Source organism: Lonchura striata, chromosome 5 (assembly GCF_046129695.1).
Source record: "Lonchura striata isolate bLonStr1 chromosome 5, bLonStr1.mat, whole genome shotgun sequence".
Lineage (NCBI taxonomy): Eukaryota > Metazoa > Chordata > Aves > Passeriformes > Estrildidae > Lonchura > Lonchura striata.
The window spans coordinates 11,221,051-11,248,336 of NC_134607.1; the positions used below are offsets into that span (position 1 = coordinate 11,221,051).

At 37.5% G+C, this 27,286-nt stretch overlaps 1 protein-coding gene and 1 long non-coding RNA gene across 7 annotated transcripts in view; one reads left to right on the forward strand and one right to left on the reverse strand.

Moving 5' to 3' along the window:
• Window positions 1-469: 469 nt before the first annotated feature.
• Window positions 470-27,212, reverse strand: LOC116184824 (uncharacterized). The gene is made up of 3 exons (XR_004149509.2): window positions 27,164-27,212; window positions 2,072-2,241; window positions 470-604 (listed from the first exon to the last, which is right to left on the reverse strand). It is a non-coding gene; the product is annotated as an uncharacterized LOC116184824 (long non-coding RNA).
• Window positions 27,130-27,286, forward strand: part of CCDC91 (coiled-coil domain containing 91) — a 116,040-nt gene continuing 115,883 nt past the window's right edge. For 3 of the 6 annotated variants that reach the window (XR_002465785.3, XM_021535088.3, XM_021535090.3), the window contains exon 1: window positions 27,131-27,283. The gene's annotated coding sequence lies outside the window, so the exon portion shown is untranslated. Of the gene's footprint in view, window positions 27,284-27,286 lie in introns of all 6 variants that reach the window. The other 3 variants (XR_013339998.1, XM_021535087.3, XM_021535092.3) reach the window with 2 other exon arrangements.

Below are 27,286 nucleotides of genomic sequence, written 5' to 3' on the forward strand. Positions count from 1 at the left end.
CCCTTACATTATTAAAACTGTTCAGTACTGAAGGGTTTGGTAGCTTATGTTCAGGAAAGTACTTAAGCAAGTACACATTGACCAGATTTTTTTGGGCATGCAGTTTTGAAATTTTAGCGGGGGAGGGGGGTAAATCAGTACGATTTCTTCTTTGAGCTGTTTCAGTGTGTATCAGTATTCTGCTTCAAATACTGGATGAAAGGGGGAAGCATGGATGCTTGCAAAACCAGGGATCTGCAATAGAAATGTGAAATTTAATTGCTCAGAGCTCGTAGATGAACTCAGGCTGTGTTCAAACCCCATGAGAATTGGCTGATATTTGAATCCCAAGTGTAACATACATATGGTTCTTGGGATTTTTTTATTCTGGAGTAATAACAGCAGTGCATCCAAGGGGCAGTTGTAAATTTCAATGCCATTATTAAGAGAAAGCTCTTGACTTCAATAAAAATCAAGCAACTTTGTGTAAGTTATTCCTAGGAATTACATTTATTTCACAACAGGTTTATAATTTGGCCTTAGCCTGCAGTCACCAGCATGGCTCCTCTTCAAACGTGCATGTTGTACTTCCCAAACACCTTCAATAAGGTAACTGGCAACCTACCTGTGAAGAGACGAGAAATAGAAAACTCTGCTCATAAAATAAAATTAAAATATCATTTTAAACAGATTTAAGTATATGCAAGTTGCAACAGATTCCCTTAGGCACTCAAACTGATGTTCAATTTGCCAGTATATTGCGATGGTGATATTTTGACTTGTATTAAAGAGTCTTGACTGATGACCTCCGTAATTCATTTGGTGCAAATGTTTTCTTTCAACATCAGACACTAATTTTTTTTAACCAACTACTTATTTGAGAGTAAAATCTATCATGGCCTGTGCAGACAATCCAGATTTTTAATTGTATTAAGGGTTTTTGGAATCTGCTAGACAGTGCCTGAGAGCATTTGGTGATTTGATCCATCGATTAACCTGGAAACATGTTTGTTTCACAGGCTTGGTTCTAAAGAGTTTTTGGCTCTTCTTTCAAATAGAATTTGCCAAAAAGCAATTACTAGCAAGAGGCAGAAGAACTTGCCTTATGGATTTTAAATTTACCTTCTCCTTTAATGTACCAGGAATCTGAGCATGCTGCCTCCTGCTTCTTATCAGCTAAATATTTGCAGTGACACCAGAAAAAGCAACTGTGAATTATGCAATAGTTCATTAGAAGTCATCCTATGGAGAGCATCTTTAAAAGCAAACAGTGCCAAGCCAGCATTTAAAGCTATTCATCAACTCTGGATTTAATAACTACCTTATTTATATCCCACATGCTAGGAAAAATATTGTAATTGGGATGGATTATATAAAACACGAGGAATGGAATAATTGATGGAATAATTTAAAAAAACGCCAGTCTACTTTGCTTCTAAGATATTTGTTTGAGACTGGTTGATTCAGTGGTAACAACGGAATACCATTAGTGCCCATTTCCTTTTGCTTTTCTAGGTGACATCAGTGTTCACGAGTGAGCTTTCTAATGGAGGAGAGTCCTGGAAGATATTTCCTTCTGTCTCACCTGTAGGTGACAAGGGGCCTGGCCACCTTGCTCCAGGTTTTTGTCCCTGAGTGCCCATCCCAGAGGCTGGTTTGCAGCAGGGCAGCTCAAAACATGTGCACCCCACCCCTTAAAGTTCTCTGAGAGTATCTGTGCAGCAAAATAAGACAGAAGGGTGATGCCCTGACTTCCTTTCACCCTGCCTGGGCTTTGCAGGTTAAGGAAACACCGTGTCCCTGACTGCCACTGAGCCCTCATCTGTCAGCACTAATCAGCCCAAAACCAAAGGGGAATTCAGTGTGTTAAGACTTGCACAGGTATCTGATGCAATCTGAAAGGGAGACAGACCTGCTGCATTACCTAACATGTCTAAGTGAATGTCCCATAACTCATATTTTTGTGCTGGGGAGCTGCTGATTGCACTAGCTGTTCATGACTTGCACCTCTACATCTCCAGGTCATATTCTAGCAAGTGAAGGCTTTTTTAATCTGACATATTTAATATACATGCTTTTTATTTAAGGATACCAAGAACACTGAGAGGTATTCCAGCAAAGGGGGGGCTTGTCCTGAATTTCAAAGGTTGAACTTCAGACATGCAGGGAGGAACCTTGCACCTTCAGGATCCTTTGTCTTGCAAGAGTTCTCACGCAGGTTTTCAGTACAAAAAATAACCATATCTTCATTTTGAGTAGCACCTTTGGAGGGAAAAAAAAATTTATAACTTAAAATAAAACTAATTAAAATGCATTACACTTTTTAATGGTTTTCTTGGTATTATTTTTATTATTATGTTGAAGAGGAGAATGGATATAGCAGATTAAAATAAATAAATATTCCACCTCCACCAAAAAAAAGCCCAAATCTCACATGTGGAGATACATGGATATGAATCATAGATACATGGATACATGGCTATGCAATGAAACACTTAAAACATTCACTGACCCCTTATTAATATGCTTGTCAAAACCCTACACTTTGTAATGTACCTATCTGGAATCAACTCTTCACTTTTTTGTTGTAGGCAGAGTATTAAAAAAAAACCCCAAAAAACCCAACAAATTAGATATTTGATCCTGGAGACAAAAAAAGCAGAGAAAGTAGTGTGTGTGCACATTACAATTATATTATCGAGGCTTTCTGTAATGTTATTATAGGCTGCTCCAAGTTACCATGTATGAAAACAAACCACACTGATTCCAAGCCCCAAAATGAGAGAAGTTAGAGAAATATAATCAGTGCAGCTGTGGCAACAATACTATTGTTAAAGTACAGGGAGATTTTATAAACAGTGAGTAAGAAGTCAAGAAGGAAATAGTTGTAGACAAAATCATTGCTAGAAAACATGAAAGCTACTCTTTCTTTCCCATCCCATCCCCTCTCCACCCTGTGAAAAGATTATGCATGGAAGGGGAAAAAAGGGTGAGGTTGAGGGTGGTGTCCCACAGAAGGCCGTAACACAGAAAAAATATGTGTACTTAGAAGAAGATGGAGAAAAAAAGAGCCTGGAATTTTTTTTGGAACATACACTGTACTTTCAGGTGCCATCTGTGGACTATGAAAATAACTCTATTTTAAAACAAGAATAAAAGAGGTAAAGGACAATTCATCACAGCCATTGCCTGCAGCACGACAGGGATGTTCCCAAGCAGGTTTGGAACAGCTCTGCTCTGAGCACCCGTGGCACTTCTCTGCCAGTTATGTGTAACATAGGGCAGCAAATATTTCAACAAACACTAATTTATCTTGCCCCTTATTGACAAAACTGCAGATGCCTTAGCAAAGAAAAACAAATGCCCCTGAGTCAACAGCTGTGCTTCGCAGTGGTTTTCATCCACTTTGCTTTGGCACTGTGTGAAGAACCTCAGTGGCATTGCTCCTGCTTTACATCACTGCACAAGAACCACTCATAGTCTGATCCTTTGATAAATCACATTTCAAAAGAAATTGATGGTGCAACTCCCCTCAGCATGAGAGGCCAGGCTTCAACCCCCACATTTTTAACTGCTTCTATGAGGCTTCAGTGGTGTGATAGAAGAAAACAAAGAGATGAAACTTGAGTAGTGTATCATCTATATATATATTAAAAAAGGGATAACTTCCTCTCTGTAGGAAAATTTACTTAATAGGAACTGCAAATATATGAAATGTCAAAGCTGTGCTCCCTGATAACACCAAAACTAAAGGTATACAGAAGGACAGTCTAGACAATTTTCACCTTCCAGTTTTTAACAATGTTTGGACCATTTACTCAGTTTAAAGCAGTTCTAGATTGAAGCTGGGGAGAATGGCAGAGCTGCCTTTATTCTCTGCCAAGATAAAAGATTTTCACAATTTCTTTTGAAGTTTAGAGTCTATTAAGCAGCAATATAACATTCACATTTTGGAAAAATAGGATTCTTGTGAACTGGCAAGAAGCATAACATGACTTCCTGGTAATTACTTCCATGATATTAAGTTATTATCTTTTGAGGTTTGCTTCAAATATATGTATTTGGTGGAGCTAGGGCAGTTTATTGAGCAAATGTGCATACTGATGAGTGACAATGAAATTTTAAAAGGGCTGTGACTGTTTCGACAGACCACTATGATATGACAGATATTCCAGGCTAGATCTTTGAGGGGAGATGTCAATGTCAATTCAACTCTGGAAATTAAAAGGATCAGTAGAACTCGGTCCCACAGACAACAGGCATTCTCCCTAAAACTTACTGTATCTCTTAGCAATAAAGATGATACCAACATTCCTATCTCACATTTTATCTTTTGCAGAACCAAGTTACTTTCCCTTAGCCTCCCACCAGTTTAACAACTCCCCAAAAAGAATTTCAGCCCTTTTTGACTGCACTTTCTCTGTAGTGCCTTCAGCATGTTCTCTGTCTTCTCCCTGCCAAAAACACTTCCTGTCCCCCAGACACAGAGAGCTGGCAGTGAGGAGTTAGGTCAGCTGTGCAAGGTTTCCATGGAAGCAGTTAAGGCTTTCTGGCAGCGGGAAGGCAGACACTGTGGGATGTGATGGGACCCACTTCACACAGAGTTTCGACCTCATCCAGTCTCTGAAAGTGCTCCTTGACCTCCAGCCCAGCATCTCCACTGCTGCTACTGCCCAGAACACCGAGTTCCCAGACAGACCAGGTGTGCAGAGAGTTCTGTGCCTCCCTCTGGTACCGGAAATTGTTTGGGATTCAGCAGAATCCCAGAGCAACAATTAATGCTACTAATTTTTCTGACAGGAATCTAAGTGGCTTAGAGCCAGTCATAGCATCAATAGAGTTGCTGCCAACTACTAAAAACAAGCAAGTCAACCATAATTTACTAGCATTTCTGACTCTTTTTCTGAATTAGATTAGTGCATTTTGAAAGTTTTCAGAGAACATTTGAAAGAATTCAGCTGGACGAAGAACAAGAATTGTTTCACTGACATAATTTATTGGGATTTTTAAAGTACTTTTGACAATATGCCTCACAAGAGGCTAGTAAGGAAACGGAGAGATTGTGAGGTGGGAGTTGTAGTTGTGTATTGATCACAAGCTAGCTGGAGAGAACAGAACAGAATAAAAATCTCTGGCAGTGGTTAGCAGCAGAGCACTGACAGAACTTCACCGTATTCATGGCTGTCCTGGAAAAGGCCTTAATCAGCATGGTGGCATGATTTGCCATGGAACTGTTTTTAACAAAGAACAATTATTTAACTGAGCAGTTATTTAAGTTAGTCAAGACAAACCTAGGCAATTAGGCAGCACAATGGCAAAGGAAGTTCATGATGGAAAATTCAAAATAAGGTGTGTTGGAAGGATATTACTAACACACATTGTTGAATTTTGAATTAACAGTAACCACCCAAGAAAATGACCTGTGTGTCACCTTGGAGAGCTTAATAAAAACATCTGCTTGATGTGGAAAGGCAATCAAAAGCAAATGAAATGTTACCATGAATAGAGAAAGGGGTGGGGTCCCACTGAACCTGCTCTGGCCAAGCCTGCCCAGGATGTGCAGTAAATGGGACATGTTCTCACTGCTGCACAATTTCAGGATGAGCTGGCTGCTGCCCCAAAGGAGAGGAACATGTTGAGTACCTTTGACATCTCTTCCCCTTCTCTGCCCCCAGCTCTCTCCAAAAGGCCTTCCCGTGGCTGCAGAGCAGCTGTTCTGGAAAGAAGCTGAGTCCGTAAAGCAAGCCCACCAAAATGCAGTCATTTACCAATATACAGGATTTCAAAACAGATGAATAATACCCCATTCACTTCAAAATAATAACAGAAAAATCAAGGAAGCAGAGTTTTTCAATGCAGTTGTGTTGACAATTGGTCTGAATGCAAGGGCTAATGTTCCCAAATACAGAGTCCAAGATTTCTTCCTTTTTTTTTTAATTCCATTACTCAGTAGTCTGTAGGCTCAAAAGCTGTGAATACTTACAATGTTGTGATGAAGAAAGATGTCCACCACAGGGCAGCTGTGAACTTCTGGAAGCCTAAATTAAAAACATCAAGCACCCGCAATACCTAATTAATCACCAGGTTTTGTCTGTGGGATTTCTTTGCACCTCCTTATAAGCATAATCCCATAATGACAAGATATTTTATTCCCTCAAACTTACACACTATTACTCTGCATGTAAAATCTCACTCTCTTTGGAGGGAAGGTGGGGACTAGAAGGACTGATAGAACCAGTCCTGCTCAAACTTATAGCATGAGGCAGAGATCAAAGTTTTATTATATCTGATTGAGAATGCATTTCTACTCCACAGCACACTAAGTGTCCTGTACATGTCAGAAAACAGATAAGCCAAAATAATGCTGACTGGAGGGAAAAACAAGAAAGCAGCTGATCTGAATGCAGAGAGGGGACTTAAAAAACCCAAGCAACCTAAACCCCAGAATTATCTATTTACAGAAAGAGTAGGAAACAGGGATGTACTGGAATGAGAACTAATGGCCACTGGTTCATTTGACAGGATTGCTTTGTGCTAGCCATATAGGTCAGGTTTAGGTAACCTGAAGCCACAGTTCAAAATATTTTGTTGTTTCAGTAAGGAAAGGCAGGGAGAGGGAAGTAGGATGCTTGAATACATAATGACGAGAAGAAGAGGGGTTAAGTTGTGGAAGACTGGAGGAGGGAATAATACTGAACTGGCTTTTGACAGGAAGAAAGGTCATATCATGGGAGATACTGGTGAGGTCTGGGCACAGAAGAGAAGCGGAAGGGATTGATAAGGAGTCATTCCCATCAGCCTGGAACTGGAACTGTCTGAAATTCCAACTAAAGGAAAGTTGAGCCTAGACATTCCCACTGTGATGGATGTACACAAGCATGAGTAAGAGGAGAAAGAGCTGGACAACTGTCCAGTGAATATCTGCTGGCTCTCTCAGTAGCTGTATAAAGAAAGTCAATCTGGATCAAAAAACATCCCAGAGGGAAGCAAAGAGACTGGTCCTGAATGGAATCAGGATTTATCAGTCATCATGTTCTTACTTTGGTAAGAAAAAAAAAGTATTCTTTCTGTTTATGCTGGTTCAACTAGACAATGGTTAGTCATCCTGCAATCAATCACTCTGTCAGTTCATGTAGTACAAAGAAGTACAGTGGATTTGGGTTCCAATCCTTCTGACATTTCACATGCTGCCAGAATACAGTACTTTTTTCCAGTTCATTTCTTAAAAATTTAAGAAGAAATGAAACACTACATGGCAATTATGCACTATGGTCATAATGTCAACTGTTAGCATTTATGAAAAGTCCAAACTAGAATTATTTATGCAACCTTCATTTGGCCACCATATACTGGGTTGCAATATCATATTTAATTACATAGTGAAGAGTTATTTATACACAAGATCCCAGGTCTTTTTCAGTATAATGAAGGAAACTTTAGCTACAGCAGAAGTCCAAGGCAAAAGGAGTAATAAGGCAGAGAACACAGTTTAAGATAATGTCCTAATGACTATCAGATACCAGCCTGGAGGATTCTCTTCTAGATTCTGGTACTTCCCATGTAATAAGAGACAGCTGACTTAAATTTTTCTTTCCCAGATGATCTGCAAATATTTTCTCCCTATTTGGGTGTCTTCTTGGTTTATAGAAATGCCTGTAGCTCAAGACTACATTGGGTATATATGGGACCTGTGCTTTGAGCACATGAAGTAGTAGATAGTATTGAAAAGATCAACTTCTAGGCATGCAAGATCCAACCCACAATCAGTGAAAGCTTCTGACCTCAAGACCTTTGTGCTTCTCTACTCATAATACTGTGTTCCATGAGACTGTCTTGTGAAAACTATACCAGAAATATTCATGAAGCATTCATAAAGTGTAGGCATGAATATTAAACAAAATAGGCCAGGAAGAAAGGAACAATTCTGGGTTTACATCAGGGATCAAAGGTCTTGCAATAAACAGGGCACTAAATCACATGCTGAGGAAAACCCTGTATTAAAGATGCCCGTTCATTAACTGAAGTGTCTCCACTCTCTGACCTCAACGAGACAGAGATTCCCTGGGGAAAATAAAAAACCATATGGTCTTTAATCTCACTATCTCAATAGATATACAAAAGGTGACACAAAATTCTGACAGTCTTATGATTTCATCATACTATAAAAACTTTTAAGGCTTTTAACACAATTTTACCTATGTGTGATGATATGCAAAAACTGTTCTTTTGTAACAAAGTAAGATGGACACAAGGTTGAATGACTTAATTAACTATCAACCTATTATTTGTATCCTATTTGACATTAAAATCACATCAAAACCCATGGCAAAGAAGATTCCCAAAGATCTCTCTATGTCAGAGCCCCATGATCCTTCTCAATCCCTTTATTTGTGCAGGTATGGGATGGAAATTTCATTGGTTCCATCAGTCTGAGACTTCTTGGCTACAGTAACACTGCAAGATTTCTCTTCCACATTTCACTAGCTTTCATATTACACAACAATGGCAAAAACTGCTTTTGAATTGCTATTTTCTCCCCTAATTTGCTCTTCCCAGAACACTTCATGCAAAATTCATTTCCTTTGCCTGAAGGCTCTCTGAGGAGTGACTACACTGGGGATCTGCATTGTCATCCTTCCTGTCCAATGTGTATTTGAGACTGCTGGGTGAGAGGCAGGTACCTAGGATTCCAGGTATTGTTTCTAGGGTATTATCACAATTGTATCCCTCCTCCAGCCATCAGAACAGTAGTGCCTTGCCAAAAGTCTGGGCAAACAGCAGAAGGGTGAAATCCGCTGATGCATCCAGCTCGACAGGAAATAAATTGATGGCATGGTTGGGCATTGCAGCTGAATTGTAAAACCCCTAAATCTTTCATTGTTTCACTGTTTCTTACTTTTGCAAACCTGTGGTTTTGATGGATAGCAGCTGCACTCTGATCATAGAACAGAAGTTACCAAAATACTGTATTGCCTATGCTTGAAATATTACCTTTAACTGTGGAATTTCCTGTTAGGATCCTTGCTTTCATACTTCAGAACTGGACTACCTCAAAGTAAAATATATGGGGTGCAATCCAAAATCCTAAGAGACACAGCACCAGAGGAAGAACTGTGGCTGTTAGCAGATCAATATATGCCCCCAGTGCTCTTTGCTGTGGAATGATTCCTAGCTGGAATATAAGAACTTGATTTTGGCTGTAAGGTGTTGGCTGTGAGTCCTGAGGGCCTGGGTTCTCATGGCCTGAGTAGACACACTGTGTCTTTTTGGCCCAAGGCTGTCTCAGTGGAAATATATTGGAAAATCTCTCCTGACTTGAAGGACAGCGGGTTACCCACAGAGTATCCTCTGCTGACACACCTCAGCTTTGGAAGGACACACTCTCCTCTCCTCTCCTCCTGACCCCCACTGCATGCCAGAAGTACTTAGCTGTCTGCCACAGAAGTGGGATTTTGAGGGAGATTTGGGATAATATTCCTATGATATATGGCAAGGATAGCCAGAGGATTTACAGTCTTCCTCTTGTGCTTTCCTGTAAGTCTCATTAAACACAAATGTTGAAGATACCTGGGACACAGAAGGTGCCTGGCCTGTGCCATTTGGTGAGTGTCCTTGGGCAATAGGAAATGCAAAATCAGTTTCAGATTGCAACCCCATTAATTAAAAAAAAAAAAAAAAGTGAAAGAAATCCTTCTGTAGAGAGAGAACACAATCAGAGATGTTTTTTATTTCTGTCATACCTTTCTTTGGACCAATAAAACCCTGAGAGCTTATGAGAATCTGCACTTGTTATTTCATCACTTATGAGCAATGTAGCAATTCCAAACTCATGTTTATAAAACTGTTACATCATTTCAACATCTGTTTCCAATATATGTGAGACCTGGGCTTATCTTTGTTGTCTGCTTCAGTATGGCAGTTTTATTTGGGACTTAAATCCCCTTTGAATGGCCTGTTCGGGTGATCTGTAATTTTGGACCAATCCAAAAAAGTTCAAGTGGAAATGATAGATCCTTATGTTACATAAATGTCTTTCTGAACTTTTTGAAGTTCATTACACTGATGGACCAGAATATTCAATTATTGTCCTTCCTATCACTTTTTTCTTCTACTGTTTTCCTCCATTATGATTATAGAGTCCATTATATGATGGCTGAGTAAGTTGTTTTGGCTACATTTCACACAACCCAATGAACCATCTAGTTTAAACTAGGTCAGTCACTTCCTATGGAATTATTTCAAAATATATAATAATATGTGGTAAAAATTAATGCAGGGTAGATGATTTGAGGTAAATTGAACAGGTCCAGTAATGTGAAATTTGATACTACTGAAAGTTAAAAGACAAAAAAGCAATTTTTTACTGACCATTTTCATCATACGGATAGCTATGATTTCCAAAAATGGTCAAAAATTGCATTAATTTTGGAACTAGTTTTCCCTATCCCAAGTAAAGTTTTTATATAACATATTCATAAGGGTATATTCTTCCTTTACTATCCCCGTCCTTTCTGTTTTTCCTTACTAGCCACACTGTTACTGTGTTTGCCAGATTGGCTGTGCTCATCACCTTTATAGGAGAAATAAGGAGAAAGGAAATAGAGTTTACTTCAACATGCCTGCCAGCACAAATATAGGCTTGAGATTGGAAAGACAATTTATTTCATTTTTTTAAATCAGTCAAAGACTTCCTAACATATGAATTGATGGAAGTTGCATGAGAAGTTCCAAAAAGGGGGTGATCAGAGACAAAAGGAACAAGAGTGAATTTGGCTTAAATTACTGTAATACACTGACACAACTACTTTTGTAACAACCTGGGATGAGTTCTGACAGCTTTTCCTAGTTTTTATTCACTCATTATTCAGGCAAAACTCCCACTAACTTCTCTCCCATGGTCTGACTAATATTTATATACATTATCTCTATGTTACCTTGCTATGGATCACACAGATCTTACTCATTTAGCTTCAGGAGACAAGTATTTCACACTCTGAGACAAGCAGAACTGTTACAGCCTAAACATGAAAAAGGATTAGAAATATCATAACACTCATTACTGCTTCTCTGTGCAGCTTTATGCTCCCATATGTAAAAATCGTTCTTTTCAGATGCAGAACTGCTTTCATTATACTATTCTGACAAATAAGTATGTAGCCATATGATGGCAGCAATATGCTTAAATATGCGGATTCCAACATTTAATATGTTTTATTTGTCCAAAAAAGGAATATACAACTCAAAACTGTGTTCTGGAGAGCAAGACACAGCAGTCAAACATCACATTCAGACTGAAGCTGTCTCAGTTTTTTGACTACAAAATAAAGATTGGCTACAAAATTTGCTGCTGAATACAATTCTAATGAATCCAGTAATTTGTTCCAAGCCCATTTCAACCTCTTTAAATGCAGAAGAAGCATTTGACCAAATGTTTTGTCTTAGCATGGTACATGTACTGGATGACATGGAATTACCTATGCACTCATCACTCCACAGTAACCAAAGGAAGATTAAAAAGTGCAAGTGTATCAAAATAAGGTCTAGAGGGAAGATGCTGGAAATTTAAACTTTCACTGGTTGATCTAAATTTCTCCAAAATATATCTTTTAGCAGATGACTAAATTGAATGAACACTAAATACAAGCCAAAATGGAAAAGATATTTCATAAAAATACCATGTTTGATAAATTATTCAAATTATTTCTCAGAGAATTCTTAAATTCTTAAAAAGACAGTATAAAAATAGTGGTATGTAAAAACTGCATGGACATATAATCATGCCTATAAGGCTTGGAAAAATATTTACAGCATTGTCAAAGAACAATTTCTTTGTCATTTCCTGGGTTTTCTCATCTTGTGATCACTGGCTTCCTCAGGAGATCATGCTATGTAGCCTGTACAAGAGACCTCTTTTAAGACTAGAAGTACAAAAAAAAAAGGGACATAAGATCTAGAAAGGATAATGGTACACTGGGAATATATTCCCTTAACCCTCTGGTAGTAATTTATACTAGTATTTTTTCCAAGGACAGCTCCACTGAAAATTTATTGAACACATATATCTGGCCAGTGAATTTGAACTCCTCTGATTCCAGGGGGAGAAATGCTTCATGGAAAGGAAGTGGCATGCCTACAGCCTGGACAGTGAGAGACTCTAGATAAATACAGATAGATTCAAACAAAACTTGAGGTCCCTCTAGACTTCAGTTCAGAATAAAGGTTAGAGAAGATCAGAAACTGAGGGGTCCCCTCAGTTCCCCTCTAGTACCTGCTGTGTAATTCCAAATAGACCTAAAGGGGTATAACGGTGTTCAAACAACTTCAAGGAAATTGGGTGACACAGCTTTACACCTCTTCCTTCTTTATTTTAATTGCTTTCTCAGCCTTTTTTTCCCTAGTCCTTTGCTAGTTTGTGCTGTTACTAAACAAGGAAGATTATTCAGAAACAAGCCAAAACAAAATAAAATATATTTTCACGGATTTGATTTCTTGTTAGTGGAAAGAAGCATTTTTTAAATTCAACAGATTAAGCATATTACAATAGATTTTAATATTTTAAGAATGCTAAAGCACAATCTCTTATCAAAGGATTAAAATAATTTCTGGAAACAGCTTTGTGGTAGGAGATGATACATGGAGAAGATTAGATTGTTTTTTAAAAAAATAAATATCCATTTGGTTTGTGTGTTTCTGTGAATTAAGAACACAAAACACAATTCTTTCTTTCTAAGAAATGGTTTCTTACAGATCATTTTGAGGGTCCACCTGCATTGTCTACTTTCATGGCTATGACAACAAATGTAATTCATAATGAAATGGAGAACAGGAAAACTTTGTACCTTAATAGAAATAATTAAAATGCAAAAATGTCCTGAAAACCACATGGTGCCTTGTTCTTGACAAGCATGCTTTTATGTATTTATCAGCAACGGAGCTCTGCTATCTACTGAATGCTAAAGATATCATGTTATTAACCGACAGATTCCACCAAATTAAAAATATAAAAGTAATATGATTTTATTTTTTAAAAAGTATCAACGTTTAAAGAATGTAAATTCTTTTCAGTGAACATTTCAAAATGTAAGTATTTGTACAGGTTTTAGAAATTAATGTTTACTATCAATGGGAGTTCACATGCAAACAGAAAACCAGTTAAGTCCAGTAAATAGTTCTTGTTCCATTAACCTCTCCCACATTAATATTCTTTTATATAAGAAAAGGAGGTATCTCATGGTTTTCATCTCCCATTCTTGCACTATTTACTGGTTTGATGCCGCAAACTGCAGCTCCAAAGATCAGATCTTTCTGAATGAGCTACATTTGTATAGAAAAAGTATCTTTAAAGAAATGTGGCCTTATAGATTCATTCCCCAGTTATCCCTAAACCTCACCTACCACCATCCTAACCATGTTTTCAGGTTAAAAAAAAAAAAAACAAAACAAAACAAAAAAACCCCAAACTGTAATCGGCATTTACAGAATTTCTTGTAACTTTCATAATCCTGTTTTATTCATAACTCAGGGCTACTGGCATGAGAAGTGTCTGATTAACAAGTGTTTTATCAGAGAACGCCTTGAACCAAAGCTGAAGCAGGACTGGAGAACCTGCAGGGAACCCAGGTGTCTGTAGTCTATCCTGTCTGCCAGTCATCCTTGATCTATAAATAATACTCTCAGCTTCTCCAAACCTCTACCTTTGGCCATTAAAAATCACAGAAATAACCCATGGACATTGTTGTCCTTTGGATCACACCTCAAATGTAAGGGAAATCTGTTTAAACAGGTGGCAGTAGTACCATGAGAACTGAAAAATACCTATATAACAGGTATAGTCAATTTCACTGGCACGTTACTATATGTATACCTCCACACATAAAAGACTTAATGGGTTCTTCCACTATATTCAAATTTTCCCTGTGTGTTTTGACCTTTTCTCCTCAGAATACTGCTTCTAATTTTCGGTCATTTGCCATATGAGATGAAATCCACACACAGTTCATAGAAGACTCAAACAGAGTTTCTGCTGCTTCTGTTTTCATTTTATTTAGGTTTATTTTTCTAAACCACATGTTACCTTATACCTTGCCAATGTAACTGGTTTGGAAATAATGTATTAATTCAAACAATGTTTGTTTGAAGGAGCTCTCTGATAGCTTTCAGCTGGCTAAACATGCTTAGATAGCATCCTGTTGGTTTCTGAGACAGAAGTGAAAGGCTGATCTGCTTACCAAGCGACAGCTTTGATGCAATATCCTTACAATATATGAGTACTTACACTTCTATATTCCTGGTGGTAGCTTTTTCTCAGGAGTCCTTCAAGTGCCAAAGTTCATGCAGTTCATGTTTATATTCAATAAAAACCCCAACTAAAATATTTGCAGAAAATGCTGCATTCTCAAGCTCTACGGAAGCCATTCAGACACATCTTCCACAGCATGGGCTAAGTAGATAATTCCATGACAAATCACCTCTACTGCTGTTTATTTTGGTAGAATGTAGTTGCTAAATTTGTTTTCATGCATCCAAAATCAAATGTTACTTGATAACGCTTCTATTGAAAACACAAAATGGGTTCACAAAAGGAAACTACATTTCATATTTGTTTTAAAACATTTCACAAACAGACTGATTATTTTGTTTTCCAGGGGAAACAAAAATCTAAATGTGCTATGTGCAAAATGGAATGAAATTCAATGTGTTTCTAGAATGAACTTGAAATACTAGTACTTAAATATAAGGATTCATAACCATGTTTTGATAGTGCTTTTCTCTTTCACTGCTCTCTGAAAGCCTTGTAGGAGCAATCAAGGAAAGCAATTATAAAAAATAATGTTAAATGCAGTATGAATAACAGTATACCTCTTTTTAACATAAGAAAATTTCCCTTCCAACTGAAAAAAATTGAAGCTATTTTACTAGTGTTGTGGCAACATATTTTATTATCTACTTTAATTAAGCTCAAAACCCCTGAAATTTACTTAGAGAATGGTCCAACAATATAAAATATCTTTATTATGGCACATCCATACCCACACATTAAATGTTTCCTCTTCTAGCTGTCTATGAGAATGGCATTGGCTTAAAAATAATTTGCAAGGGAAAGATAGAGCAAATAAATGTTGTGAACTTTAGGTAGATATAATCATTATTATTACAGCACCATGTTATTTACTGCTAAACCACTAATGGTTCAGGTTGATCAGGGCAGCATAATCAGGTGATCAGTAATTAATCATTAATAATACCTGAGTTCCATGATGGTAAGACAAAGCAAGTATAGAAAATCAGCATCTGCCACTAACCTGTCTCACAAATGCCTTGCTCTATTTATTGTCTTTACATAGAAGAGTATCTTTTGTGGGATTGTGGGCAGGATATTTTTGTTCTGTGAAGGAAAAGGTGTCTTTCAATACCCATCTTTAAAAAACAAAAACAAAAACCTGAAAAAAAGAAGTAAAATTAAATATAAGTAAAAATACAGAACATGAATAATTTCAAGATTCTCCAGTTTCAGTAGAGTAAGTTATTACCCATTTCTGGAATCCATAAGCACTTTCCACTAAAACCCCTGCCTTTGAATGTTACTTGAAGAGGTCCATAGTATGATTATTGATAGTTTCCTTCCTTTCAAATCCCTGATATATAGCCATGACTGCCACTGTCTGTCTGTCACAACCAGACGCTGTCTACGCATCATTCATGGGGGTTTTCTTCTCTCACTTCATATTTGCTGCACAAAAGAATCATAACTGGCAGTGTTGATGTAAGTCTTAACATTTGTTTCAAAAGAATGTACTTAATGAATGTGTTTTTTTTTAAAAAAAAATAAATTTTGACTTCAATCAAACCTCAGGATATTTGTTGGAGTAAAGCCAAAACTAACCCACCCTGACAAAAACTGAATCCTTGAGAATGAATCCCTTCCCAAAACTAAGAACAGGTTTGGTCCTGTGTTCCTGAAGCTGGATAGATTCTATCAGTACCACATAATTACTCTCATGGCTTCTTACAAGGCCTGCTAGAACAGAGCAGTAGACCTGAAATGTGTCAGTGGACTTCAGAATGACAGCCGTCTCCTGAATAAAGGATGTTTTCTGTCAGCAGGCCCTGCACCAGGGCATAAAATTTCCTGGTTCCTTGAGATAGGCCTGCACTGCCATGTGTGCACAATATCAAGCTTAAAATGTAGTTTCTGCAACAGCTTTATTGTCTATGTGTAAATGCATGTTCAGACTTAGCTTCAGCATATACCACCATGCTCGCTGACTGGCTGGAAACTCTGTGCTGGAGAAGGAACACAATCAGAGGATTGGGATCTGATTTATGATTCAGCTCTATTGTTACAGAAAGCAATGGGCATGGCTGAATTAATTTGTCCTGGCTCCAGTCCTTCAAAAACCATATCAGCTTGCCATGTCCTTCCACCATGACTCAATAGCAACATAATCTCAGAATTCTATTAAAAATCTGTTAGGCATGAAACACACTTGTGCCTCCTGAGGGAGTCTTTATGGGATTACATAGCTCTTAGAGAATTACAGTACAGAAGAGAATTATGTGAGCCTAGGAGAAAAATTAAATTTCCAAAAATATTTAATAAGAAAGAAAAAGTTTTCCTCTAACCACCAAACAAAGAAGGCAGGATATTTGATTTTGGGAATATGATTCTGATTTGGATGCAACAGGAGAATACAATACAAGATTAAATAATGAAGAATTTAATATTTGTTCATACAGATCCTCAGTATCAACCAGCCCTGCAGGGACACACATGCCTGTTCCATGGAAAGCAGGGTGGATATAACCTATATGATTTAATTTTTGAGCCCCTGTAATTCAATGGCAGGACCACAAGTGAAATAGGTAAGTTAGGCCATATCCCCCACAATGCACTCAAGGTATGAGACCACAGGGCATTGGACCCTAACAAGGTGGATTTTGGAAGTCCCACTGCCACAGCTGTGGATCCTACACACACCTCAGTTGCAGACCATCACTGCAGGTCCTGTAGAACAAATCCTGTTGACTGCACAGGTGTAATGCAGATGTTTGCAGTGGTGAGCACAGGTGTGAGGTCTGTCATGAAAGGTGCAGCACATATGGAAAAACTGGGGAATCTAAAATTCTACTGTGAAAATGTTCCATTTATTTGATCCCAGGATGAGTAACCATAAGCTGTGGGGACAGTCTGTGCACAATGCAGGGGCTGCACCTTTCAGATCTTTCATATTCTATGAAACACAAGAATATGGACATACTAGAAGGGCAAAGTACAAGAAAATAGGTATCATACTATAGAAAACAGGTATTTAAACAATTATCTGGTGAAAATTCTTATTCTATATATATTTCCTAATTTTCTTGGCATGACTGAAAATTAATTCTCTACAAATCTAGTTAAAATAGCATGATAAATTGAAAACCATCACAAAGTAAACCTGAGTGAATAGAAAATGTACATTCCCTGGGATATCACACTTTGCTTCATAAATAGGCGTACAAGCTATGTAGAAGAACATTACTAATTATGAACCTTAAAAAGTACAGGCACTTTTATGAGTGTGAGCTGGGTTTTTCCCTGCAGTGTCTATGGAATGTGAAGGGTTAGGTGGAGGCAAGCCCTACAGCCTGTGAGGTCAATCTCACATGAGACAGACATGCAAGTGTCATTTATGCGCTACAGAGCTCGCCAACACTTGCTCACTTCAGAAAGTATGTGCACAAAACCATGGGCAAGACTGAACAGCCACTTTGCAAACTGAAGTTTGTTCACAGAAATACAAACACTTTTTGCAATCTGATTCTAGTTAACAATAGAGTCATTCATTCATTCATTCTCGAACAAATGAGCAGAAATCCCCTTCCTTTAGCAATACACAGACATTTGATAGTAACTAAGTATTTGAGGTGATTATGTGTTACAAGATCTGATTCTCTTGTATTTAAGACTCAAGTCTTGTTTCCATCTCAGCCATAGGCCACAAAACCACTATGCTGGATTATTTGCTTTGGGGCATTGGAAGAAGAAATCTTCCATACACAGCTGCAAAGAAAGCAGTGTTTTGACACAATGAAGAGAACTTCAGAGTTGTCCTAATACTTAGCTCATAATCCACAGAACAGGAAAGTACCTGCTGAGTGTCAGCAGGAGCACCTAGTACAGTCCTTTCATAGGGTTTGAGATCTCTCCCACATGAAACTTCCCAGTGATTCCATTGATCCCAACTAATAAAACCAGATCTGTGAGGAAGCATCCCTCAAGCTGCTGGCAATACCAAGTTGCTAGTAAGTGCTTGATGCAGCTATCAAGCTATTGCCACTTAAAAAAATCAAAGAAACCAACCAAACAAACTAAACCAAACCAAAACCAAAGAAAAAACCCTGCTAACCATTAAGCATTGTAATTAAAAAAAAAAAAAAAAGTAAAATGTCTGCTACACTAGAAACTAAGATTCTTCCCACAAGAGCCTACTGTTGGCTTATGTTCAATTTGCTGTCCACCAGAACTCCCAAGTCTTTTCTAGCACAACTGATTCCCCAAGACTCTTGTTTAAATAATGAAATCTTCAAGTTTGGAAATACATTTTTGCTTTCTTCACTCATGCAAACAATATACTGGTGTGGTATTCCATTATAATATGCTAATAAATAATGTTATTTCTAATGTACATAGTGTACTAAAATGTGGATCAATGGATTAAGGTCAAAATTCTCCTGAGTAATTTTGCAAGCATTCATCTAACTTTTTTAACATGTGAACACATTTTTTAACACGTATTTTCAAATTACAGATGTTTCCATTACTTTAAAGGTTTAATAATCTTCTGTGCAACTGAAAAATGCAAATTTTGTTTATATGCATAAGTTGTCTTACAAACATCTTGCAAGTAAACTGAGAGATTGTAACATTTTAAGCCATGCCAGGTATTCAGTATTGTCTCATAAATTCTTGATTGCCCAAAGTAATTCTATGCAATTAATATGGCCCATGGCAGATGGTTTGGAAATAAATTTTTTTTAAGGTCCTTTCCAACCCAAACCGTTCAATGATTCTGTGGTCTTAATGGGTACAAAACCACAAAAGATTGGGACCCAAATTTCTAGTGCCATTAATTTATCTGCAGGGTTCCCAATAGGAATATTCCTTTGCTCATTGTGAAATGAAAATTTTGGTTCATGAAAACCACCAGCAATAGTGGCCATCACAATTTGCCCACTGAAATATCTCACCAGAAAGCCAACAATCCATTTTTTTAATTGCTTTTTTTGGTAAAAATAATTGCCAAGCATTTGAACTACCACTAGCAGATCATGAGTAGAGGTTAATTTCTAATGTTAAAGCAGCATCTTTTGAGGATTAGATGCAAGAATCTTGGTTTATAGCATAGCAAATATTTTGCTTTTCCTTTTGCAATTAAAATACTTGCTAAATGGTTAACATAGTTTTATCTTGGATGGTTTTTTTTTGAAGTAGCAATATCTTGATAACTGCATCAACAGATTTTCCCTGTAAAAACAGTGAGTTGCTTAGCAATTTCTGGGTTTGCCCAAATAACTTTTTTTTTTTTTAATAATCTCTAAGGGTGTCTTTTTCAATTATTTTCCCTGTGTGACAATGTAATATATGAGTATCAAAAGTCTCCAATGTTACTTGTAATCCTTTGCTTGACAGGAGGTTTCTCTGATACACTTGCAACTAGCAAACATTTGCCTATTTTCAATAAAAATACCTAGTCAAACCATCTTTTTATGATTTTAATTAAACTTTTGCAGCAGCTTAACTACTTGGAAGTGTTTCAAACAGAAAAACAAACTCGAGTATATGAATGAATAATCAGGATCAGAATACTAATCACCTATTTGCTTGACAGTTATTACTATGACGTTATCCCCCCAAAAAGGACCACGTGGTTAATCCGTCTCCCTAAAATTTAATGTGAAGAGATGGCAAAACATGTCTTCATTCAAGAAAGAGAAGTGGAACAGACATACCTGTTCCTTTTAGCTCTGTAATTTCAAGCTCAATCTTTGACTATATGTAGACATGGATATGACATTCCTAGCGGTGCATCGGACCGGCAATGTCGGATTACTGCTGGAGAAAGGAATGGTCAGTCCCCTCTGACTGCCAGTGGAAGGAATGCCATTCCCTGTCTAAGAGCTGTCCAACAGTGATGGCTGCAGCCACTGCTGCTGACAAAGTCCAGGTCTCACAAAAAGGTGCACAATTTTGACAATGAGAACTAATTGAGGTTTTTTTTCCTTCCAGAACCTTTCTGGCTGTTTGCCTGAATCTTTCTCAAACATAACAAATTCATAGATGGCTATAAATAACTCCAGGATTGCATTCAGATGCTCAGTCTGAAGATTTTTAGGTCTTACCACAAGCTATTTTTAACAGTGGATATTAAGACAGTCATAAGGAATTACATGCTAATATGCTGAACAATCTGAGGTAGTACCTGATTCCAGCAAGTTTGGTCTGAGAGGATTCCAGGACTGAATAATGTGGCACTGCATCTGATTCAACTACTATACTAGAGCCATGCTTCGCACAGTAGGACACACAATTCCAAGCAGCTGTTCCAAAACAATATTTGTCCTTCTTTGGGGCTCCAGTTTGTTCCCTGAGTAACTGGAATAGTTGCTAATGCAAGTTCTCTGTAATATTTTACAACCACCTTTTTAGCTGTTGGATAATTTACCTGACATTTCTGAAATTCTAGAAATTCTGAGATTCAGTTCTGGGTTTCCATAGCTTGGAGAAAACCATGCCAGTACCTGTTTAAGGGAAGTTTAGGATGGACTGCATGACTTCCTAGATTACCTAATGTCTGTTTCAAGTCATTACTACAAACAGCAGACATTATTACAAATTTTCTCAGTGATTTTAGCAAAATAATAATAAACAACCAAAATTCCTATGATAAAGCTCTATCTTTCAAATATAGGTACTCTGAGTAGAGGTACTAAATGTAAGGAAATGGAATGATTTAACTCTCTTATATCTTGAGTTAGTCTCCACAAAACTGAGTCGATGGGATAAATCCAGTAGTGCTGCAAAGCCTGTCATTTTCTTTTCAAGTATTTATTAAAAATTAAAATAAATGCAGAAGAACAACAACACAGCAAAAACTTAAAAAGAAGACCAAAATAATTAGGAAAACTTTTGGTCTGTTGAATTTCTCTGCTACTGGACATTTACCCACAACATATGCTTAACTTAATGTATTTTGTCAGCATTGTGGAGAAGATACTGATGATGTTATAAATAAAGTTGTGTTTCAATCTAATCCATAGACGTCTTGAATACTGAAGCTCTAAGAAAAGTGTGGAAATAGAATTGTTTACAAATGGCAATACTTTTGTCCTCCAAAACTTTTTCTTCTGGGTAAAGATTGGAGTTCTTACCCTCAGTGTTGAGAGAATTTATGGACCTTGTTTGTCCACTCTTTCAAACACCCACAAAATACTTGTACATTAGGTGCTAGCTGAAGAATCCAGCCCTACTTCTTGTTGGTGAGGTCTGGCTGTGGTCTGGCTGATTTTAAGGGTCTGAAGTATGTTCATAGTGGCTTTAAAAATAACTACTTGGGCATTTCCACCACAGCTAAACCATTCTCCAAACACTTGTGCAGTTTTCTGTGATTAACTAGGTGACCTCTTTGTGCCATATTGTTTACTCTGGAATTTCTGTAAACTCAAATATTTATTTCTTTTGACATTAAATAATGGAACCTAAAATACTGTAGGAAAACACTACCTGAAGTAAAAGCACCGATCATAATTGCTCTTACAGATGTAAGCAAAAGCTGATTTAAAAATAATTGTGTTTGTGCACCAAAAATCTCTCTTAAACCTTTTAACGTGATTTCAAAAAGATGTCACCAGTGTAGCATTGCTGCTTATACAAATGCACTTAACAGACAAATCAATTACACCAGGAAAAAAAGCTAGATCACTGATTACAAATTAAAAAGTACTTCCAAAGGATTTAAAAACCAGCAGGATCCAATATTTAAAACAAAAACTCCCAACCCAGAAAAAAACCAAGCTACCTAGTACAGTGTTTATTTAGAAGCACAAAAGCTGTGATAATTACAGAAGATCAGTTAGACAGATACTACTAATTGACTGCAGGGACAGGAGTGCATGACTCAAGATGGCAGGTACAACATGTTCCCAGAATGATTCTTGGTGAAGCTGCAGAAACCTTGGCATTTCTGCCAATAAACAGATTGTATAAATGGTGGAGAAAAAAAAAAAAAACAACAAAACAAAACAACAAAACCCAACATTTTAGAATGTGGCCTCTGGGTTCTGCTACTGTCTAAGAGAAGAAATGGTAGAGAAGAAATGTTACTCTATAGTGGCTTTTGTTTTACAGCAAGAGCTTTAGCTGTCTACTTTTAGTAAATCTTCTTGAAAGAAAATGACAGTAATTTCTATACTATGTTTTTTTCTCTAAAACCCTAAAAGACAAGCAACTATGCCTTGACTGTGGGTTTTTTAGCAAGTAGAAAAGGGTGGCAGAATTTTGCTAAGCTGGATTGTGGTCTAGCAACAAATACACTTCTTGCTTTATTGCCAATTGTGAGGTCTGAAGCAGGTGAGTACCTCAGGAGGGTAAAAATCAGAGGTTTAAGTTAAAACAGACTAAATTATCCTATACATGATGGCTACCTGCATAGTTAATACAACATTTTCTTCTCCTGCCCTTTCAAGCTGACTGGACATTGCTTCTACTAGTGACCACAAGAATGAGAGAGAATGTTGGTTCTTGTGGAAATGGTAGTTTGGCAAATAGATGAATTTGGTCCATTCTTCCCTGCTGATCACTAAACAGTGGATAAAAAAGACTTTAGATTCCCTAAGGCTTGGCTGTATCTAAAAGAAAAATAAAAAAGGTTACCTTTCATACAAAGAATCTCACTGTCCTACGCCCCATTGTCTCCACCTGCTTCAGGGTAAGAAAAGTAAATATTTCATTTTGTTGTATTCTATCACCAACTTCCTTCAGTATGGAAGTCAGCACTGTAGGTTAATTTAAGAGTGGTAAATCAATCCATATCTACTTTAAAAATCATGCTTGTTTAGCGGTTTTGCTTATTTCTCTACTAGGATTTAAAAAAGCCTCCAGTCCAACAGCATTACAAACATTGTTTCCTTTGGAAGACCCACAAATATGACTGGATTCATAATGCTCAAAAAATGCTTAAATGAAGGAGGGGGGGGGGTATCACCCACCTATTTATAACCACCCAGTGTTACCATGTAAGGCTCAATGAATTAAAAAAAAAATGTTCCAGAACTGACAGGAATCTCTATAAACTTTGCTCTCTAGGAGACAAAACAATAACATTCAGCCCATATTAAGATGGTTTTTGATCATAGATTGGTTCAAACTATTTTGGGTGCAATTATACTGGACCTTCTATTTTTCAGTAATACGAAAAGTCTTTTTCATATTTCACAAAGCTTTAGAGAGAAACATAGTTTAAAGCTGAGTACAGCTAAAAAATATAAACTATCAACCTTTTGCTATTTATACATGCAACCTTAAGCCAAAATACAAGCCCCCCATACAGCTTCTTCTTCCTGACTCCTTCTAAAAGCTGTAATCAGTGTATGATTTGCAATGTGGTTTTGCCTCTTGCTTTTTTCTCTACTTGCTGAATTTGCACTTATTAAATTGTCCTCTTCAAGGAATGAGTCTGAGGCTGAGACAAATTAATTTTCTTGTTTCTGTTTTGCTTCTTCAGTTTCCCAAAATACAGTGTCAAGAATCAATACTGCTTTGGGAAAAAAATGCCAACAATTTATACTGACAGTCTGACCAAACTGGGGTATTCAGTGAAATGCAGTGCAGGACAGTAATAAAATTTTGGTTCTATTTCCTCAGGGCATGCTACAACAAAAAATACTCCTAAAATATAAGGAGCATTATCCAGTGAGATTTTCAAAGTGAGTTTATGGGTGCCTTGAGACAGGTCAGATGAAGAAAAAATTGAAGTTAGATTGACCAAGAGCAGCTTGTTTCAAGGACTACAGTGTGGCAAATCAGTAGGGAAGAGAGGAAGACTATTATCAAAACAAAACCACATCAGACCCCAAGGAAACCAAAAATACAAATTATACCAACAAAAACTCCCAAAAATACAAAAATTATAGCCTTAAAAAAACCTCAAAAATACAAAAATTATAGCCTTAAAAAACCCAATAAACAAATAAACAAAAAATCTCAACCAGAGATAAGAGGCCTGTGTTACAAAGATCTAAATTGCGTGGAAGAGATGTTGAAATGGATTTTTGGACAAGCTAAATATAATCATACACAAAAAAAAACTTAATATTTGAATTCTTTTTTTTGGAACAGTTCTAGCATACTAGGCACACTTTCCTCTTGTGCTCCTGGTATATAAATTAAGAATAGAAGATACAAAACTAATTCAGTCAATTCAGGGAAAATCAAAACAATAGTGCTTTCATTTTGCTCATCTAACAAATTCTGACATGAAAAAAAAGAGAAATCTGATACTGGCCATTATAAAAGATTAATGAAACTCAGAAAAATTATTATTATTGTTGTTGTTGTTGTTATTATTATTATTATTATTAATTATTATAATTATATATTATAATATATATAATATATATTATATATATATATAATAATATATAATATATATAATATATATATTATATAATATATATTATATATTATTATAATTATTAATATAATAATAATAATAATAATAATAATTTGTAACAAGGAATACATTTAATTCTACTAAATTTCAAAATGGAGAAAACAAGCTAATTAGAGGAGTCTACATTTTGAGGGGACATTTTTCTTTAGATAAGAAGAAAAGTGTAAAGATATGTGTATTAAATACTGATTTTCACAACCCAAAAGACACAGCTGTGCTTTAAAGACAGAGTGAAATTGCAATTATCTAATTTGGCTTGGTAAGAGCTATTTTTTTTCTGATTTTTGCTGAGAATATATTTATTCCTTCTGCAAAAAACAGTATAGTAAATTCTAAAACAGAAAAGTAACATGCTACAGAGATGCAATACAGGAACACATTGATGATGAATGTAATATACTTATGGATTACTGCCTTCAGTAATCCAAATTTACATTACTCTGTACAAAGAGAATAATATCTTGATAGTAAAAAGAAGTGAAATCTTCAATTTATTGACAAAACAGGAGCAGGCACCCCAGACCTCAGAGCAGGTTTGAACACCACCCTGGAAAGAACCTCCAGAAGTCCTGAAATTCTAAACATTCACTTTTAGCATTACAGAAACCAACCAAATAACTACTGACTAAAACTTTATAAAAACTATAGAATGTACCAACAGTAATATAGAATATTGAGAAGGTGTTTTTAGGGAGTCCTTCTCCCCTGTACATACAAGAAGAAATTCTACTATCTGACTGACTGATGTAATGGTCTTTAGCTGGGCTAACACTGCAGAAGAAGATTAACTAATACAGAAAACAAGCCCTTAATTGCTGTTTTTATCTGCTGAGTATGAATGTTTCAGAAACTTCTATCAAAATGTCAAATTTTATAGTGCTCAGCACATAGGCACAAGCTTTTTTTTCCCATGGTATATCTTAGAAGACTGATAAAGTTGCATGCTATTTACCGCTCAAAAAAATCATGTCCTATAGCTATCTTCGGGAACTCTGCAATCGGGTATAATGGGACACAAAATCTACACCATAATATCTCTTCATTTTTAATAATATTTTGGTGAGGCCCTGGCACAGGTTACTCAGGAAGCTGTGGCTGCCCTGTCCCTGGAAATGTCCAAGGCCAGGTTGGACAGTGCTTGGAGCAGTCTGAGGTAGTAGAAAGGTGTCCCTGCCCATGGAAGGGGTGGACCTGAAAGTTTTCAGCTGCTTTGCAAGCCAAATCAGTCTGTAATTCTGTGGTCTTATGTATCTTCACCTAGTATGGAATAGGAAACTGCTGCAAGGTACTGCTCCAGTGGCATAATATTACATCTTTTTCATTCTATGACTTTTAATCTATTGTTCATTAAGTATCTTTCTACTAGATACTGACAAAGTTCTGTTCACAAAAGAGGTTCGGTAATGAAATTAACCAGTTGTTTTCCCAGTTCATCACAATGAATTCACAGTTCAGCTCCTTGCCCGTACTTTGGCCTCTTTATGCCACGTCCTCTCATAGAATGGCACAAAGGCTGATCTCCTCCTGCCCAGCCCAGGGGTGGCATGATCCTCACTGTCCTGCCAGCTCCTGATTAATTTCCGTGCTTCTCAGTACAAGAAAGACAAGGAGCTACTGGAGAAGGGCCACAAAGGTGATGAGTGTGGAACAGGTCTCTGCTGAGGAGAGACTGCAGGAGCTGGGGCTGTTTATTCTGGAGAAGAGAGGACTGAGAGGGGACCCCATTAATGCAGGTAAGAATCTCAAAGGAGTGCCAAGAGCAGGGAACAGACTATTTCCAGTGGTACCCATTGACAGTATGAGGAGCAAAGTCCATAAACTAAAACATAAGAAGTTTCATTTTAACATGAGAAAGGACTTCTTCCCGTTGAGGATGGCAGAGCACTGAACAGCTGCTCAGGGAGGATGTGGATACTCCCTCTCTGGAGAGATTCCAAACCCACCTCTGTGCCACCTGCTCTACGCGACCCTGTCCTGGCAGAGGATGATGACTGGATGATCTCCAGAGGTCCCTTCCAACCTTCGGGATCCTGCGATTCTGGGATGACACTAGAGAGGCACCGCTGGTGCTCCGCCAAGCACCGAGCCTACGGTGGGGCTGGGCGAGCAAACACGGACCGGGAACCAAAGGGCAGAGGCTCCATGGAGGGTCGGGGGTGATGCCAGCCAGCCGTGATGCCAGCGGTGACTCCAGCCGTGATTCCAGAGCTCCCCGGCAGGAGCAGCGAGCGGCGGGGGCGGCCGGCGCCCAGCCGGGATGAGCAGCAGCGCTGCGGGGGCTGGTCTCCGCTTTAGAAGCTGCCTAAACACAAACAGAGCACTCTAGAAAGGTTACACAATAAATGCTGTTCGGTTCTCTAAAGGGCGCACAGTGGGGCTTTCCACAAACCACGCTCAGGTAATAATAATTTGCAATCTTTTATAAAGCCAAACTCACATGGACCCCGCCTCTCTAATCCACGCTCTCCGCCTACCTAATGCATATTTATCCCGTGATGCAATCTTACGCAATTCTTCAAACACAAGGTTGTTTCCTTCGTTAAGCAACTCGTATTGTAGAAGTTATCTGACGCCATCAGTTGCGTTTACACAAGGTG